The sequence below is a fragment of the Pistacia vera genome, unplaced genomic scaffold (genome assembly GCF_008641045.1).
Source record: "Pistacia vera cultivar Batoury unplaced genomic scaffold, PisVer_v2 Contig65, whole genome shotgun sequence".
In the NCBI taxonomy this organism is placed as follows: domain Eukaryota; kingdom Viridiplantae; phylum Streptophyta; class Magnoliopsida; order Sapindales; family Anacardiaceae; genus Pistacia; species Pistacia vera.
This window is the reverse complement of record NW_022196501.1, coordinates 166328-184974: the sequence shown is the minus strand read 5'-3', so window position 1 is coordinate 184974 and position 18647 is coordinate 166328. Positions and strand designations below refer to the sequence as shown.

The 18647-nt window shown below is 36.9% G+C and overlaps 1 pseudogene; it reads right to left on the bottom strand.

Moving 5' to 3' along the window:
- Nucleotides 1-3407: 3407 nt before the first annotated feature.
- Nucleotides 3408-17865, bottom strand: LOC116111734 (annotated as a pseudogene).
- Between the last annotated feature and the right edge of the window lie 782 nt (nucleotides 17866-18647).

Sequence of the window (18647 nt, the reverse complement as noted above, 5' to 3'; positions counted from 1 at the left end):
AGCTCAAAACCTGAAGGGGATCATAAGTTACTTTGGCCTTGAATTCAAGCAATGCAAGTCTATCAGTTTCATTGCCTTTGAGCACAGAACTGGCAGAAGCAACTGAACGACAAGATAGCAGGCTTGACCAAAATAAAAGCAGCAGATAAAAGCTAACTGAGCAAAAAACTATTCGACTCAGCATTGAACTATGAAATTAAGAAAACCCCACTTGACAAGATAGCTTCACAGGCTAGGAACTTATGCGCACTCAGGAAAGGCTACAAGTCTTGTAGTGTGCATTGAATATTGAACCAGTCTGATGCAAATGGCCAGAACCGTGAGCGTGACTCACACATTTTTTATAGTAGAGGAGATGTGAACATCTTCAAGAAACGTCACATAATGAAGCAAAAAGTAAGTATTTTCCCTAAAGAATTATAGAAAATTTTCAATACACGTTCATTGCTTGCACCACACTGTAACACAACATCCTCCTTGAAGAAAGTTTTGGTAAAATAAATTATCTAGGATCGTGAATCTCATTTATAGTGGGGTTTCTTTTTTCAATTGTTGATTGTAGGTGGAGTTCACTATACTCTCCTTTCTCAGGAAATTGTATTGTATGTCACTGTATAAGTTCAATCTTCAATTTATGCTAAATTAACTAACAACATGTGTGAGAATTTTAGTAGGTTGTGGGTAGATCTTATTTTTGGTTCTGCGCATGCCCAATTATCATGTTCCTTTTTGGTTTTATTTTTTTTATTTTTGGTGGACATTTCCTGTGTAAGACTAACAAGAATAAATATGATTCTTCAACTGCAACCTAGGCCAAAAATATCCACTCCCAGAAATCCAGTTTATTGTAAAATTTATAGTCACACCAACGAAGTGAAATAGAAGAGTCATTGAAGGATAGGTTTAAATTGTCCAAAGAGAAAAATCTCCAAGAATTTCAGAACATGGCTAGACAAATTGTTAAAAGAAAGATCAATGTTTCAAAAACCTCTTAAAGAACTCGAAGATTAAGGTATAAATCTACGAAAGAAGTTTCTCTTCTCAATGGAGCTTCCTTGATAATCAATTTTTCCAAAGTCCAACGTCACTATTTGTAAAATTTTAAATTCACCAATAACACAATTCTTTTTCTGAAATATAACAGAAAGCTATCTTTTGAAATTAAAATTTTCACTGTAACAATTCTCTGTTCTGAAGAAAAAACAGAAAAAAGAAATATGTTTTCGGATGCTATGCAACATTCCTATCCAAAACAGAACAGTCTGAGCTATACAGTAATTGAGGGGGATGTATGGTGTGTACATCTTCATGTATACGAGTTTCCACAAGTTCTTTTTCATCAAACGCAGCTCAGATTCAACATCATCGATTTTCATCCTTATAGGCATTGAAGAAGCACCACAATCACGATACATGTCAGTGTTCTGAAGATTGATGAGTGTTACTAACTGGCAATCACTTTCTTCTTTTGACTGATACAAGAGGTGTGAATATCTTCCACAAAGAATCATAGAATGTTGCAATAATATATATGTTCATAAAGATCAATTTTCCATGGAAATACATATTTGTTAAATATAAATACTAGAAAAAATGAGTACTGTAAATTTGAAAAATCAACATAATAAATACAAATAAATAGATTTAAATGATAAGAATTTTCAATTAAGTTATACATAATAATTTGCTCACATAATTGTTATTCATAACTCTCTGATCTTAAAGTATAAACCACAGTATTTTTTTTATGATTGGAAATTCTTGAAAGAGAAATCTCATAAATAATTACGACTTTTGATTAAGCACTTAGTGGAACTCTCGGCTCGAGTTTAGTCAATGCAAATCTGATTTAAGACGAAGACTTGACTCATTGTACATGATTCATTGAAGATTTTTGGAGAAATTTGGTTGAGTGGTCTAGTTCATTGAACGACCTCAACATTTTTACAATTATCAATCATGAAATCCACTTTTAAGTACAGCTCATGTACTTTTTTCAGAATATATGTTAATTCAACGTTTGATGACGAGTGTGATACTTGAATCCAAAGATAAAGTAGCGAATGTGAACTTAATAGACTGCTTCCCAAGCTACGAACTTATAGGCCTTTAGGAAATATAAAATTAAGAATTCTGATGAAGTGGGTTGACTTCTAGCGCCATCTAGTTTCATTGTTTAGGCATTCTTAATCTTCACTTTAAATCTATTAATCAAATCCTTCAATTACGTTACGCGTATACAGGGACCTCCCACTCTGATATGAAGAGAAATGAGTCGCTCTGATATCTGAAGACAAACATGTCAATTCTGTAACACCTCTCTTAATACACGATTGTTCAAAAATCAAATATACTAAACAAAAATCAGAATCAGTTAGAATTTTGGTTTAGTGTTAATTGATTTCTCAGAGGCAGTATGTTCCATAGAATCTTCTTAGAGTCGGTGCACCATCTTGTCGATTTCATCCAATTGAAAACAAGCGATTACGTGAATGGCTGTTCTTTTCACGTGTTGCGCTCTTTGGCCTAAAATGGACGTTCTGCAAAAGCTTCAACCAGTTAGCATCCAATGTCCAAACCTGCTCATAAAAATTGATCCGTCAACCCATTTTTCAAAACTTTCCAGTGCTTAGTGCGACAAACGAAATCCGTCAATTTAGCAGTTCATTTTTTAATTTCCAGTGGAACCAACTCTACAATCCGTCTCAGTCTAGGTGATTACAATTATCCAGGATCGTGAATCTCATTTATAGTGGATCCTTTTCAATGATATAGGCGGAGTCACTATACTCTCCTTCGGGAAATTGTATTGTATGTGCCTGTATGAATTCAATCTAAATTTACGCTGAATTAAAAAACACGTGTTTGAGAATTTTAGTAGGTTGTGGGTAGACCTTATTTTTGTTTCTGAGCATGCCAATTAACATGTTCCTTTTTGTTTTATTTTTGGTGGACATTTCCTGTGTTAAACAACAAGAATAAAGATGATTCTTCAACTGCAACCTAGGCAAAAATGTCCAGTCCTAGAAATCCAGTTTATTATAAATAATCTTTATTTCAGAACTTGGTAAAAAATAAAATTACATTCCTTTAACATATTGCGAGTTGAACATTGTTTAACAGACCTTATTCTAAAATGTATAAGACATTTAATATAAAACGCAAGAAAATTACTCATACAGTTACAGTAGCCTCTGACCCTGTCTGGAGTTTTTAGAAGTTTTTTCTTGATAGAATGCAACTGGACTGTAACATCATCCATGTTCGTCTTCACTCGGAGACTTGAAGAGCAAGTGACTCCAATTCCAAATATCGAAATCAAGCACTCCGAACGCTGTGACTATCAGGCTTGTCTGTCCTTCTTCTATCCTAGAAGAAGAAATGGGTCCACTATTTCAATGACTCCTTCAGGGATAGCTGCCTTCACAAATTATGAAGATTAGATTCCCATTAAACATCTCATCCGTTGGCCTCTTCCCTGTAAACGTCTCCAATAAGAGTATGCCAAACTGTACACATCACCATGAGTGAAACCTCGCTTCCCATACCATACTCTGCAATTGGAAAATTTATATATGTACAAAGAGCCTCCACATAATATATAGCTTGTATAACCCACTTTTCTATAGAATTTTAGGAGGTAAAATTGAGAAAGAAATACAAGAGTCATATGAGAAATTTGAGGAATGATAAAATAGTTAAAGTATTTACCTGGAGCAGCATAACCAACAGTTCCTCTTACACCAATGGAGCTTGTTTGATTACTTGAAAGACTATGTGTCCCTGTGGAAGGAATCTTGCCAATCCAAAGTCACCTACATGTGCTGTCAACTCATCGTCAAGAAGAACATTGCTTGGCTGAGATCGCAATGAACCATTGGTGTTGGCCATGGATGAAGATAATCCACTGCACAAGCAACATTGATAGCAATATCAAGTCTTTGTAGAAAGTTTAGATTCCTCAGCGCCTCTGTAAGACATCTGTGTACATTGGGATGCACCACTCCTCCAAGCTCCCATAACCATAAACTGTAGATCAAAGCCTTGAAAATCTTCCTGGAAATCAACACTTGCACAAGCAGATATTATTTGACAAGATTTCGATGTCTAATACTCTCAAGGCTTCACATTCAGCCAAGAAACTCCTGGAAGCTCCTCGATGTGAAGGTTAAGAACCTTCACTGCCCACTACCATTTCGTTATGGTCTAGGATTCCCTTATACACATAACCAAAACTCCCAGAACCAATCAAATTTTCTGAAGAGAACAGCAGTTGCTTTCAATAGATTCTCATAGGACACTTGCAGAATGAAGCTAACAATGGTGAGCAGAAGAGGAATTCCTTTTTGTTCTTCTCCACCAGCGAATAATTATCAAACAAACATCATAGCCAGCAACAAAATTCCAACAACTATAGGATTATCACTTTTTTTGAAACAGACTGAGTTTGCTTTGATCTTTGATAGGACAATTGGATAAATGTAACTCAGTTATGCACCACAAAGTTTATCGTTTCCTAAAAGTGAAATAGCACTTGCGTTGTTGAAGACTCCTACGATTGGCACTTCACCCTCGAAGTCATTGTTAGATAAATTTAAGTACATCAAAAAGGGAAAGTTCACTAAAAATTGGGTATTTGGCCAGACAAGTTGTTGGATGAAAGATCAAGATAGTCAATGCCTCTCAAAGAACTCAGGTGGAGGAATATTCCCTTGAAAGAATTACCATCCATGACTAGTTGTTGCAAGCAAACACAACTGCCTAAACTATTAGGAATTTCACCAGACAATTATTTCGATATATATAGACTTGCAAATTTATTAGGTTACCGACATTTGAGGGAGGGAACCGTCAATTGGTTAGAGATAGATCAAGAAAATTGACAAGGATGAGAGACCAGTTACTTCAGGGGGAATGACACACTTAGATTGTTACAAGAGAGATCTAAATATTCTAAACTAGTGCATCTCCCTAGAACTTAATGGAATGGTCCCCTGTAAGTTGTTTCTTGTCTAATCTAGCAAGATTCAATGTTAGATTGCCTAGAGAAGATGGTATATCCCCAGAGAACCTTCTCTTCGACCATCAAAAGATGTAGCTTATGAAGATCCAATATTGTTGGGAATATGGCCCGTGAATTAGTTCCCGCGTAGATCTAAAACTCCAAGTTCAAGATTGCCTATACCTGTTGGATTTTTCCAAACATTTGATGTTTTCAACAACTAGAAATCTGAGTTGGGTCGCAATTTCCTATACGTCTGGCAACATACCCCAAATTGTTATCACCAATATGAAGTATCCTAAGCTCGTAGCATTTTTCAAAGAATTGAGAAACTTCAAGTCATCTTCTTCCCCATGTCCTAACTGATTGCCATAAATATTAACCATCTTTAGTTTCTGTAGGTTCTCCAACGTGGGCACCTTTCCACTAAATCTATTGTTTCAATCCAAGTTCCCTTAGATTTGAGGCATGGATATTGAGGAGAATGGGTCCGGTAAATTGGTTCACCAACCATTAGCACTTCAAGGTTAGGAAGAGTGAAGCCTAGGTCTAAGGGTAGACTCCCCTGAAGTTGGTTCAACACAAAACAGAAAATTACAAGTGAAGATATATTGTAGATTGAGGGGGAATAGTACCTGATAGCTTATTTCCTCCACACTCAATAAGCTGAATCCTCTTCAAATGACTAAGTGTTGCTGGAATTCTTCCATCAAATTGATTCATTGAGCCGAAAGTATCTCAAGGGATGACACAATTTCCGAAGGAAGGTGGCACTTCTCCTGACAGATTGTTGCGAAGTACATAGAGTTCACGAGCTTTGCCAAAGAGCCAAGCTCCCCTGGAAGTTTCTACCATCTTATTATTACCGACGGTGCCACTTCAAGGTTGGCAACAACCTGATAAGTTGCTAGGAATTTCCCCTCCAAATGAATTTATCCAGGATTAAATATTGTAACCTAAACAAATAGCCAATCTCGTGAGGGATTTCATTGCGAAAGCTGTTGTTATGAGATTCAAAACCCTAAGAAAACTCAGATTTCCAAAGATGGGAATAGAGACCCCCAATTTTGAATGAAGAAGACGTAATCTGGTCACCCTTTGGTGACGCCGAGCATGTAATGCCCTCCCATTGGCAAAGTGATTGGAATCATTCCATGAGCTCAAAACCTGAAGAGGATCATGAGTAATTAGCCTTGAATTCAAGCAATGCAAGTTATCAGTTTCATTGCCTTTGAGCACAGAACTGGCAGAAGCAACTGAACGACAAGATGCAGGCTTGACCACAATAAAAGCAGCAGATAAAAGCTGACTGAGCAAAAAACTATTCGACTCAGCATTGAACTATGAAATTAAGAAAACCCCACTTGACAAGATAGCTTCACAGGAGGAACTTATAGGCGCTCAGGAAAGGCTACAAGTCATAGTGTGCATTGAATATTGAACCAGTCGTATGCAAATGGCCAGAATCGTGAGCGTGACTCACACTTTTTTTTAGTACTGGAGATGTGATATCTTCAAGAAAAGTCACATAATAAGCAAAAAGTAAGTATTTTCCCTAAAGAATTATAGAAATTTGTCAATACACGTTCATTGCTTGCACCACACTGTAACACAACATCCTCGTTGAAGAAAGTTTTGGTAATATAATTATCTAGGACGTGAATTTCATTTATAGTGGGATTTCATTTTTCAATCGTTGATTATGGTGGAGTTCACTATACTCTCCTTTCTCAGGAGAATTGATTGTATGTCACTGTATGAATTCAATCCAATTTATGCTAAATTAACTAACAACATGTTTGAGAATTTTAGTCGGTTGGGTAGATCTTATTTTTGGTTCTGCGCATGCCCAATTATCATGTTCCTTTTTGGTTTTTATTTTATTTTTTGGTGGACATTTCCTGTGTAAGACAACAAGAATAAATATGATTCTTCAAATGCAACCTAGGCCAAAAATATCCACTCCCAGAAATCCAGTTATTGTAAAATATTAGTCACACCAACGAAGTGAAATAGAAGAGTCATTGAAGGATAGGTTTAAATTGTCCAAAGAGAAAAATCTCCAGAATTTCAGAACAGGCTAGACAAATTGTTAAAAGAAAGATCAATGTTTCAAAAACCTCAAAGAACTCGAAGATTAAGGTATAAATCTACGAAAGAAGTTTCTCTTCTCAATGGAGCTTCCTTGATAATCATTTTTCCAAAGTCCAAAGTCACTATTTGTAAATTTTAAATTCACCAATAACACACTTCTTTTTGAAATATAACAGAAAGCTATCTTTTGAAATTAAAATTTTCACTGTAACAATTCTCTGTTTGAAGAAAAAACAGAAAAGAAATATGTTTTCGGATGCTATGCAACATTACATACCAAAACAGAACAGTCTGAGCTTACAGTAATACTATAACTAAAATACCAACTAATTGAGGGTATGTTTATGGTGTGTTCATCTTCTGTGTACGAGTTTCCAACATTTTCTTCATTCAAAAGCAGCTCAGATTCAACATCATCGATTTTCATCCTTATAGGCATTGAAGAAGCACCCAATCACGATGCATGTCAGTGTTCCGAAGATTGACGAGTGTTACTAACTGGCAATCACTTTCTTCTTTTGACTTTGATACGGAGGTGTGAAATTCTTCACAAAGAATCATAGAATGGCAATAATATATATGTTCATAAAGATCAAATTTTCCATGGAAATACATATTTGTAAATAATAATACTAGAAAAAATGAGTACTGTAAATTTGAAAAATCAACATAATAAATACTAAATAAATGGATTTAAATGATAAGAATTTTCAAATTAGTTTACATAAGAATTTGCTCACATAATTGTTATTCATAACTCTCTGATCTTAAAGTATAACCCCAGTATTTTTTTTATGATTTGGAAATTCTTGAAAGAGAATCATAAAAATAATTACGACTTTTGATTGAGACTTAGTGGACTCTCGGCTCAGGTTTAGTCAATGCAAATCTGATTTAAGACGAAGACTTGAGTCATTTTCGACTTTATTGAAGATTTCTGGAGAAATTTGGTTGAGTGGTCTAGTTCATTGAACGACCTCAACATTTTGCAATTATCAATCATGAAATCCACTTTCAAGTACAGCTCATGTACTTTTTTCAGAATATATGTTAATCCAAGGTTTGATGACGAGTGTTGATACTTGAATCCAAAGATAAAGTAGTGAATGTGAACTTAATAAGACTGCTTCCCAAGCTACGAACTTATAGGCCTTCAGGAAATATAAAATTAAGAATTCTGATGAAGTGGGTAACTTCTAGCTGCCTCGAGTTTTTATTGTTAATGGCATTCTTAATCTTCACTTTAAATCTATTATCAAATCCTTCAATTCTGTAACACCTCTCTTAATACTACGTTGTTCAAAAATCAAATATACTAAACAAAAATCAGAATCAGTTAGAATTTTGGTTAGTGTTAATTGATTTCTCAGAGGCAGTATTGTTCCATAGAATCTTCTTAGAGTCAGTGAACCATCTTGTCGATTTCATCCAATTGAAAACAAGCGATTCGTCAATGGCTGTTCTTTTCACGTGTTGCTTGCTTGGCCTAAATGGACGTTCTGCAAAACCTTCAACCAGTTTCTGCATCCAAAGTCCAAACTTGCTCATAAAATATTGATCCGTCAACCCATTTTCAAAAAACTTTCCAGTGCTAGTGCTAGACAAACGAAATCCGTCAATTTAGAGTTCATTTTTTAATTCCCGTGGAACCAGCTCTCATATCCGTCTCAGTCTAGGTAATTATAATTATCCAGGATCGTGAATCTCATTTATAGTGGAGTTCTTTTTTCGATTGCTGATTATAGGTGGAGTTCAACTATACACTCCTTTCTCAGGAAATCGTATTGCATGTGCCTGTATGAATTCAACTTCAATTTATGCTAAATAACTAACAACGTGTTTGAGAATTTTAGTAGATTGTGGGTAGATCTTATTCTTGGCTCTGAGCATGCCCAATTAACATGTTCCTTTTTGGTTTTTTTATTTTTTGGTGGATTTGCTGTGTAAGACTAACAAGATAAAGATGATATCTTCAACTGCAACCTAGGCCAAAAATGTCCACTCCCAGAAATCCAATTTATCGTAAAATTTATGGTCACAACAACCAGTGAAATAGAAGAGTCATTGAAGGAAGGTTTAGAATGTCCAAGGAAAGTCTCCAAGAATTTCAGAACATAGTAGACAAATTGTTAAAAGAAAGATCAATGTTTTGAATATCTCTAAAGAACTCAAAGATTAAGGTATAAATCTCTGAAATAAGTTTCTCTACTCAATTGAGCTTTCTTGATAATCAGTTTTTCCAAGGCTATGTCACTATTTGTAAGCTTTCAATTTCACCAATAACACAATTCTTTTTCTGAAATATAACAGAAAGCTATCTTTTGAAATTAAAATTTTCACTGTAACAATCTGTTCTGAAAAAAAAACAGAAAAAGAAATATGTTTTCGGATGCTATGCAAATTACATATCAAAACAGAAACATTGAGCTATACAGTAATACTATAACTAAAATACCAACAATTCAGGGGTATGTTTATGGTATGTACATCTTCATGTATACGAGTTCCAAGAAGTTTCTTTTACCAAACGCAGCTCAGACTTGTTAGTTTTGCATGCAAACGAAAGAGAAAAAACAGAAAACGAAAGAGAAAACCAGTTGCAAATAATGCTCTGTTTTTGATTCAAAAAACAGGGGAAAATATATAAACGGAAACGTCACTGTTCCAACAAAACATTTCAAATTTCAAATTTAACTAACACCACCAACTAATACACTACAAGCAAGTGAGACATTACACTTAACCAAACTTAATACACCTAAAACAGACACTGAACAAATCAAACACAGTGACTAAAAAACTGCTTCTGCATGAATTACGGGAGATCAACAGGCGTAAAATTGCAGTTCAAAAATCTGCCACCTTTGAATTTCCAGCAGATATCACCTTTCAACACTCTCTTGATGTCATTGCTGGAAACACAAGTGAACTGAAGATATTCAAACTTGGTTTTGGGCAACACGCTTAGTAAATATCCGCGACCTGTTCTTCTCCTGGCAGTGTATCAACTCAACTTCATGATCTTGCACAGCTTCCCTTACTGCATGGTACTTTATCTTGATATGCTTTGTACGGCCATGATTAACTGGATTTTTGGCCATAGAAACTGTAGACAGATTGTCATAGAAAATTACAGTAGGCGCCTCTGAGTTTGGTTAAGATCATTCAAAATTTTCCTAAGCCAAATGGCTTGGTCACGGCAGCAGCAGCAGCAAGAAATGTATTCAGCTTCTGCTGTGATGAGCTACCGTGCTTGCCTTTGGACAGAACACCACAGCACCAGAATTTAAGAAAAATACATACCCGGATGTACTCTTCATGTCATCTATTGATCCACCCAGTCACTGTCCGAATATCCCACAAGCTGAAAACTTTCAGATTTCCTGAACCACACACCAGTAGGATCACCTTTAATATTATGAGCACCCTCTAGCTGCCCTGAAGTGATTTTCACTTGGATAGTCATAAACCTGGAGAGGAGACTTGCAGCCTACATTAAGTCAGCGCTGGTTGCTGTAGATACAGCAAGCAGCTATAAGCTTCTGTACAAACTCTCATCCACCCTGACAGCCCGTCCTTTTGCTCAATTTCGAGAGCAACCAGAGGTGTATTGACAGGCTTGCATTTACATGCCAAACCGTTTAAGAACATCCACAGCATACCTCCTCTGTTGACAAATATCCCACTTGAAGTTTGATTACTTTCCATACCAGAAAGTAATACATTATCCGAGATCTGTCATTTCAAACTCACAATTCATTGCTTCCTTAAATTCATCCACTTACTGGACTGTGCCGATGATGAGAAGGTCATCAACATACAGTGAAACAATGATCAATTCACCTCCACGTTTCTTACATATAGAGTATGTTCATTGGGACTTCTAAGTAACCCAAGTTACTCAAATATTCATTGATCCGCTGTACCAGGCTCTAGGAGCCTGTTTTAGGCCATACAAGGCCTTCCTCAAAAGATACACTTTATTCTCCTGACCTTGAAGCTGGTACCCCTCCGGTTGCTCAACATAATTCTTCCTTGAGCCATCCATTTAAAAACGCGACTTGACGTCCAGTTGGAATATTTTCCAACCGAATTGAGCCGCAAGAGCAAATAACAGCCTGATTGTGTCAAGCCTTGCTACCGGTGCAAATGTATCATGAAATCAATTCCATATCTTTGAGCAAATCCCTTGACTACCAACCTTGCTTTGTGCTTATGTACTGAACCATCAGGATTATATTTCTTCTTGAAAATCACTTAACTTAATCACATTTATACCTTGGTCTGTCCACAAGCTTCCAGGTTGATTTTCTTCTATCATTGTTAACTCCTCCTGCATAGCAGCTCTCCAAGCTTCAGACTTTGCTGCTTCAGAGAAGTTAGTTGGCTCAAGTGTGGCCAAATTACACCTCTCATAAACCTCAGCCAATGAACGAGTGCCTCTAACAGGAGCTCTTCTTCTTCAGTTTCACTGCATCTTCTCAGTTGCTTCATCACCAACCACATCAATCTGCCGTGGACTTTCTTCTTATACAACTTTGTTCTCTCCCAATTCCAACTCCTTTCTCATCAAACTTTAATCTCTAGTGACATGAATCTTTTTGTTTGGATTAACACTCTATAAGCCTGGAATTATGCTATACCCAATGAAAATGCCTATAGTGCTTGTCATCCAGTTCTTCTCTGGCTGTTGGAAACCAATACATAACAGGTGCTGCCAAAGACCCTTAAATGATCCACAGCAGGTTTGATCCCATACCAAGCTTCATAGGGAGTTTGGTTGGGCAAGGATTTTGTGGGAAGCCTATTCAGTAAATAAACCGCAGAGTTTACAGCTTCTGCCCAAAAACTTTTTGGCAGTTTTTCTTCAGCCAACATGCATCTTCCCATCTCCACAACGGTTCTATTCTTCTCACTTACTCCATTCTGTTATGGAGTATAAGGACTGCGAATTGATGCTTGATTCCTGCCTCTATGCAGATTGTTTCAAACTCTTTTGATGTGTACTCACTCCCATTGTCACTCCTCACCATTTTGATACTAAACCAGTTTGGTTTTCAACCAACTGCTTAAACCTTTCAAAAACTCTAGCTACTTCGTTTTTTTGCTTCAAGAAATACACCAACACATTTAGTTTTATCATCAATGAACAATACAAAATAACAACTCCTATTCAAGGAAGGTGTTTGCATAGGGCCACATAACGTTGTGTGAATGAGTTGAAGTTTTTCTGGAGCTCTCCAAGCTTGGTTCACAGGAAAGGATGGTCTACTTAGCTTGCCAAGATGACATGCATGACACATGGTGTTTACTTCATCAATTTCGGGCAAGTTAGAACCATCTGTTTGTCTGAGCTTGCTTGAGACCATGATAGTGATAATGGCCAAAACGCTTGTGCCATATTTCAGACTCATCTAGTTAGCACTATGAGATCTGAATTCTGAATTTTACAGTCAATGGGAAAACTTTTTCCCATCATTCTAACTCTCATGAGTTCACTACCCCCACTATCTAATATCTTACAAGATTGATCCTGAAAATGTAGGACATATTTTCTCTCAAATTTGTCCTACACTAAGTAAACTTTGATTTAATTCAGGAACATAAAGCACATCAGAAATCAGCTTAGTACCTGATGAGTTTGCACACCACATCACCTCTCCTTTAACATCCACAAATTTCCATTCCCTATCTTGACTTTGGATTGAAAATCCAGTCCAAACTGGTGAAACTTGCAAGTTTGGAGTCATATGACATTGTGCATCCACTATCAATCAACCAGGCTTCATTGCATGATGAGGTAGACCCGCAGGATGCCACAAATAACTGCTTAGCTTCCTGCCCTTGCTGCAAATCTTCAACCATCTGAGCTTGCTACTGAGAGGATTCCCTTTATTTTTGCAAACTCCCTCTATATGGCCGAATTGTTTGCAAGCTCTACACTGAATTCCTGGTCTGAACCAACACCGTTTTTCTGAGTGTCCCTTCTTCTTGTAGTGGGAACATGGTGGTACTCTTTATCCCACCATGGTTATTCCACTGAGCATTAACTTTCTCTTCCCTTTCTTATCTCCTGCATTTCTTTTATTTCCAGCATGCACAAACTTTCCCTTATGTGTGGCAACCATAGCACCTTCACCGCGTCTTCCAACCTAAAAGCTCCTTTGTTCTTGAGCTTGTAAAGAATGGACCAGCTCAGTTAGAGTTATTTGAGTCAGGTCTTTAGAATCCTCAAGAGAGGAGATTTTAGCCTCAAACCTTTCAGGTAGGTTACTAACACTTTCTACACTTCTTTATCCGTCAATTCCACCCAAGTAACTAATTTTATTAACTACACTCATTAATCTATAACGTACTCCCTTACCTTCTCAGTTTCTTGCATTTTCAGCAACTCAAATTCTCTTCCAGATTCAACACCTGCATGCCCCTGTTGTATCAATACCCGTATACTCTTCTCTCAAATATCCCATGCTTCCTTGGTGTTTCATACGCCATGATCCTTGTGAATACAAGGTCAGTCACTGCTGCATGAATATGAGAGAGAGCTCTTGGTGCTTTGGCAGCCTCTTCTTCATGCATCCTGATTGATTCAGGGTGGGATTTGGTCCCAAGGGAGGCAGTTGACGGTTCTCTTCCACGTACTGCCACAGACACCTGTCCACGAAGGAATGCATTCATCTTGACTGCCCACATGTGGTATTGATCGCCATTAAAGACTGGAGGTGTGAGAGAGACTGGAGGTTGTGCCATTGAAACTGAAATTTTGAGTTTTTTTTTAACGAAGAGAGGACGAAACTGGGTTGAAAGTAAGAAGAAAGAAGATAATTATCAGGCTCTCTAAGATCAATTAAAGCTCTGATACCAATTGTTAGTTTGCATGCAAACGAAAGAGAAAAAAAACAGAAAACGAGAGGAAAACCAGTCTGCAAATAATGCTCTGTTTTTTATTCAAAAAACAGGGGTAAAATATATACACGGCAACGTCACTGTTCCAACAAAACATTTCAAATTTCAAATTTTAAACTAACACCACCAACTAATACACTTACAAGCAAGTGAGCATCACTTAACCAAACTTAATACACCAAACAAGACACTGAACAAATCAAACACAGTGACTAAAAAACTGCTTCTGCATGAATTACGGGAGATCAACAGGCGTAAAATTGCAGTTCAAAAATCTGCCACCTTTCTGAATTTCCAGCAGGATATCACCTTTCAACAAGACTCATCATCAGTGATTTCATCCTTCTCTTGGAAATTCAGCAGAACAAGCAACCGCAATTCAAGTATTTGATCAAGCATTCCCAGATTATTTCTCCTCCTCCTGAAGAAGAGTAAATTCAACAACTTCCCCTGCTGTTCCGGTAAAGCTGATTTAACAAAGTTATGAAGTTTAAACGTGTTTAAACATCTCATCTGTTGGCCTTTTTCCCCTGAACATAATAATAATAACAATAAATTTATCAGCTAAAAAGTTTAAAGAGGTTTTTTCTTTTATTCTTTATGATAAATGATGTGATTTTGGGGTTTAGAATGCTGGGATTGTGTTGCAAGAACAAGGTTATAATGTTAATTAAGACTTCAAATGATGCTTATAGCGCACTGCAAATAGTGGAAACCCCTAGTGCAAATAATGTTAATCTAAATTTCCGAAGTTGTTTTCATGAGGTCAAATAAGGCTGAAATATTTATATTATATGACTAAAACAAAAATACAACGACAAAAAATTATTAGACATTCCTCAAGAAACATACTTATGATGGAAGCTTCCCTAACAAACCTTATTGTAAAGGTAGTTTGGATGGTTATTAAAAAACTGAACCAATTAATTACAATTATGGTAGTTGACACTGGCCGGATAGTGTGGATGGTTTTCTCCTTCCCCTCTAGGAGTTTCAAGAAGTTTGTTTCTGATAGAAATCAGTTGAGCCGCAACTTCATCATGTGCATTCTTTCACTTGGCACCTCTGAAGAGCAAGTGACTCCAAAACAGATATCGAAGTCAAGCACTCTAGAATGTTGTATCTTCTCGTGCACTCTATGAGTTGCGAGCAGTGGTCATGCTGTTTGTCTTCTGTTTCACGAAGAATCTCTGGATCCATAATTTCAGCCACTCGTTCAGGCAGAGCTGCCTTCACGAAATTATGAAGATTCAGATTTCCATTAAACATCTCATCGGTATGGTCTCTTCCTCGTAAACATTCCAATAAGAGTATGCCATAACTATAACATCACCATATGTTGAAACCTTGCTTCCCATACCATACTCTACAATTGAACATAAACATAGATGTGAGAGTAACACTGCAGTACCTCCCTGGAATAATCTAGTATATAAAAGTTTCATTACAGACCACTGCATATATAATGGGAATTGATTAATAATGCTTTTGCAAACGGAAATTTGAGGTCAAAATGCGACAACAATAGAAAATGAGTAGGAAATTTTCAAGAAATGATGAAATAGTTAATAGAATTTACCTGGAGCAGCATAACCAACAGTTCCTCTTACTGCAATGGAGCTTGTATGATTACTGGAAAGATTATGGGTGCCCTCTGGAAAGAATTTGCTAATCCAAAATCACCTATGTGCCCCCTAATTCACATCAAGAAGAAACTTGCTTGGCTGAGATCACAGTGAACTAAAGGTGTTTGACACTGGTGATGAAGATACTCCAGTGCAGAAGCAACATTGATGGCATATTCAGCCTCTGCAGAAGATTTAAATTTCTCGGTGCCTCCTCTAACACTTCTGTCGCATGCAACCACTCCTCTAGGCTCCCATTAGCCATGAACTCATAAACCAAAGCCTTGAAATCATTTCCTTGGAAATCAACACTTGCACAAGCTGTTATGATTTTGACAAGATTACGATGTTAATACTTCTCAAGGCTTCACATTCGGCCAAGAAACTCCTGGAAGCTCCTCGACGTTGAAGGTTAAGTACCTTCACTGCCACTATCATTTTGTTGCGGTCTAGGATTCCTCTATACACAGAACCAAAACCCCATACCGATCAAATTGTTTGAAGAGAAACCACCGGTTGCTTTCAGAAGATTCTCATAAGAAACTTGTAGAAGTGAAGCAGCAGTGGTGATGCAGAAGAGTGACTCTTTTTTGTTCTTCTCCACCGACAATAATTATCAAACATAACATCACAGTCAGTGACAAGATTCCAATAACTATGGAATTATCAATTCTGGAGAAACAAACCGTGTTTGCTTTGACACTCTGAGGACAAATGGATAAATGTAGCTCAGGTATGCCACCACAGAGTTTATCATTTCCAGAAATTGAAAAAGCACTTACATTGTTGAGACTCCTACTGTTGGTACTCACCTCGAAGTTATTGTTTGATAGATTTAAATTTTGCAAAAAGGGAAAGCTCTCCAAGTATTCAGGAATTCGCCAGACAAATTGTTGTCTGAAAGATGAAGAATTTCAATGCCTCCAAAGAACTCAAGGATGAAGGAATGTCCTTGAAAGAAATTGCCATCCATGAATATCTTTTGCAAGCTAGTGCAACTGCCTAGACTAACAGGAATTTCACCTGACAACTTATTCTCAGATATAAATAAACCTTCCAAATTTTTCAAGTTCCAACATAAAGGGTAAGGAACCAGTCAATTGGTTTCGAGCAGATCAAGATAAATTGACAAGGATGGGAGACCAATCTTTTGGGTATGGTACCACTTAGATTGTTATCAGCGAGATCTAATACTACCATATTTGTGCAACTCCAAGACTTGTGGAATTGTCCCCTGTAAGTTGTTTCTCCCCATAGTTAGCCTGCTTAACAATGTTAGATTACCAAGGGAAGATGGAATTTTCCCCGAGAACATGTGTCTAGAGAACTCAAATCTTGTAGCTTATGAAGGTTTCCTATACTGCTGGGGATATGACCGTGAATGTGTTGAACCCTAGTTCTAAAACCTCCAAGTTAACAAGATTTGTTATTCCCGTGGGATGCTTCGAACATTTGATTTTCCATAATGATAGCATTCTAGTTGGGTCGACAAATTTCCTATCACTTTTGGCAACATACCTCCAAATCGTTTGACCAATAACCAAAAGCTCTAAGTCGTAGCATTTTGCAAAGAAATGAGAAACTTCAAATCATTTTCTTCCCCATATCCTAATTCATTCGTAGAAATACTAACCACATGTAGTTTACATAGGTTCTCCAAAGTAGGCACCTTTCCACTAAAACTATTTAGTGGAATCAGAAGTCTCATTAGTTTGAGGCATTGGATATTGAAGGAGGAAGGGGCCAGTCAATTGGTTACGACTAAAACTTAGGACTTCAAGGTTAGGAAGATTGAAGCCTAAGTCTAAGGGAAGACTCCATTAAGTGGTTCTCTCAAAACCGATTTTCACAAGCGAAGAAGTTGTAAATTGAGGTTGGAATCGTAACTGATAGCTTATTTCCTCCAAATTCAATAATTCTAATCCTCTTCAACCGACCAAGTGTTGCTGGAATTCTTCTTCAAATTGATAACAGCTGCTGAAAGTACCTCAAGAGAAGACAAATTTCCGAAGGAAGGAGGCACTTCTCCTGACAGATTGTTAAAGGGTACATAGAGTCCATAGAGCTTTGATAAAGATCCAAGCTCCTCTGGAATTCTTCCTTCAAGCTTATTGTTGGAAATGGCAAGGACTTCAAGGTTGACACCACTGATACGTTGTAGGAATTTCCCGTAAATGAATTGTTTTCAAGGATTAAAAACTGTAACGAACAAATAACCAATCTCGCAAGGGATTTCATTGCGAAAGCTATTATTATCGAGATTTAGAACTCTAAGAAAACTTAGATTTCCAACGGATGGTGATAGAGATCCCTCCAGTTTCTGATGAGGAAGATGTAATGTTGTGACCCTTTGGTGACGTGACTGCATATAACACCCTTCCATTGGCCGAAGTGGATCGAATCATTCATGAGCTCAAAATCTGGAGAGGATCATGAGAAATTTTAGCCTTGAATTCAAGCAAAGCAAGTTGATCAGTTCATTGCCTCTGTGCACAAAACTGGTACAAGTAACTAAACAATGAGTTAGCAAGCTGGACCAACATAAAAGCAAGAAATAGTTAAAGCTAACTGAGCAGAAAACTGTTGGACTCATCTTGCAAAATCCATTGCTTTGTGAAAGAAACTTAATTAGCTTGACTAGAATGGTTCACGATATGGAACTTATAGGCATTGAAGAAGCACAACATTCACGATGCATGTCAGTGTTCTGAAGATTGATGAGTGTGATAACTGGCAATCACTTTGTTCTTTTGACTTTAATACAGGGAGGTGTAATATCTTCCACAAAGAATCGGAGAATGTTGAAAAATATATATTGTTCCATAAAGATCAAATTTTCCATGGAATGAATATTTGTTAATAATAATATTATCTCGAGAAAATCGGAATCAGATACACTTTTGTTTAGTGTTAATTGATTTCTCAGAGACAGTATTGTTCCATAGAATGTTCTTAGAGTCAGTACACTATCTTATCGACTTCATCATATGGAAAACAAGTGATTACGTGAATGGCTGTTC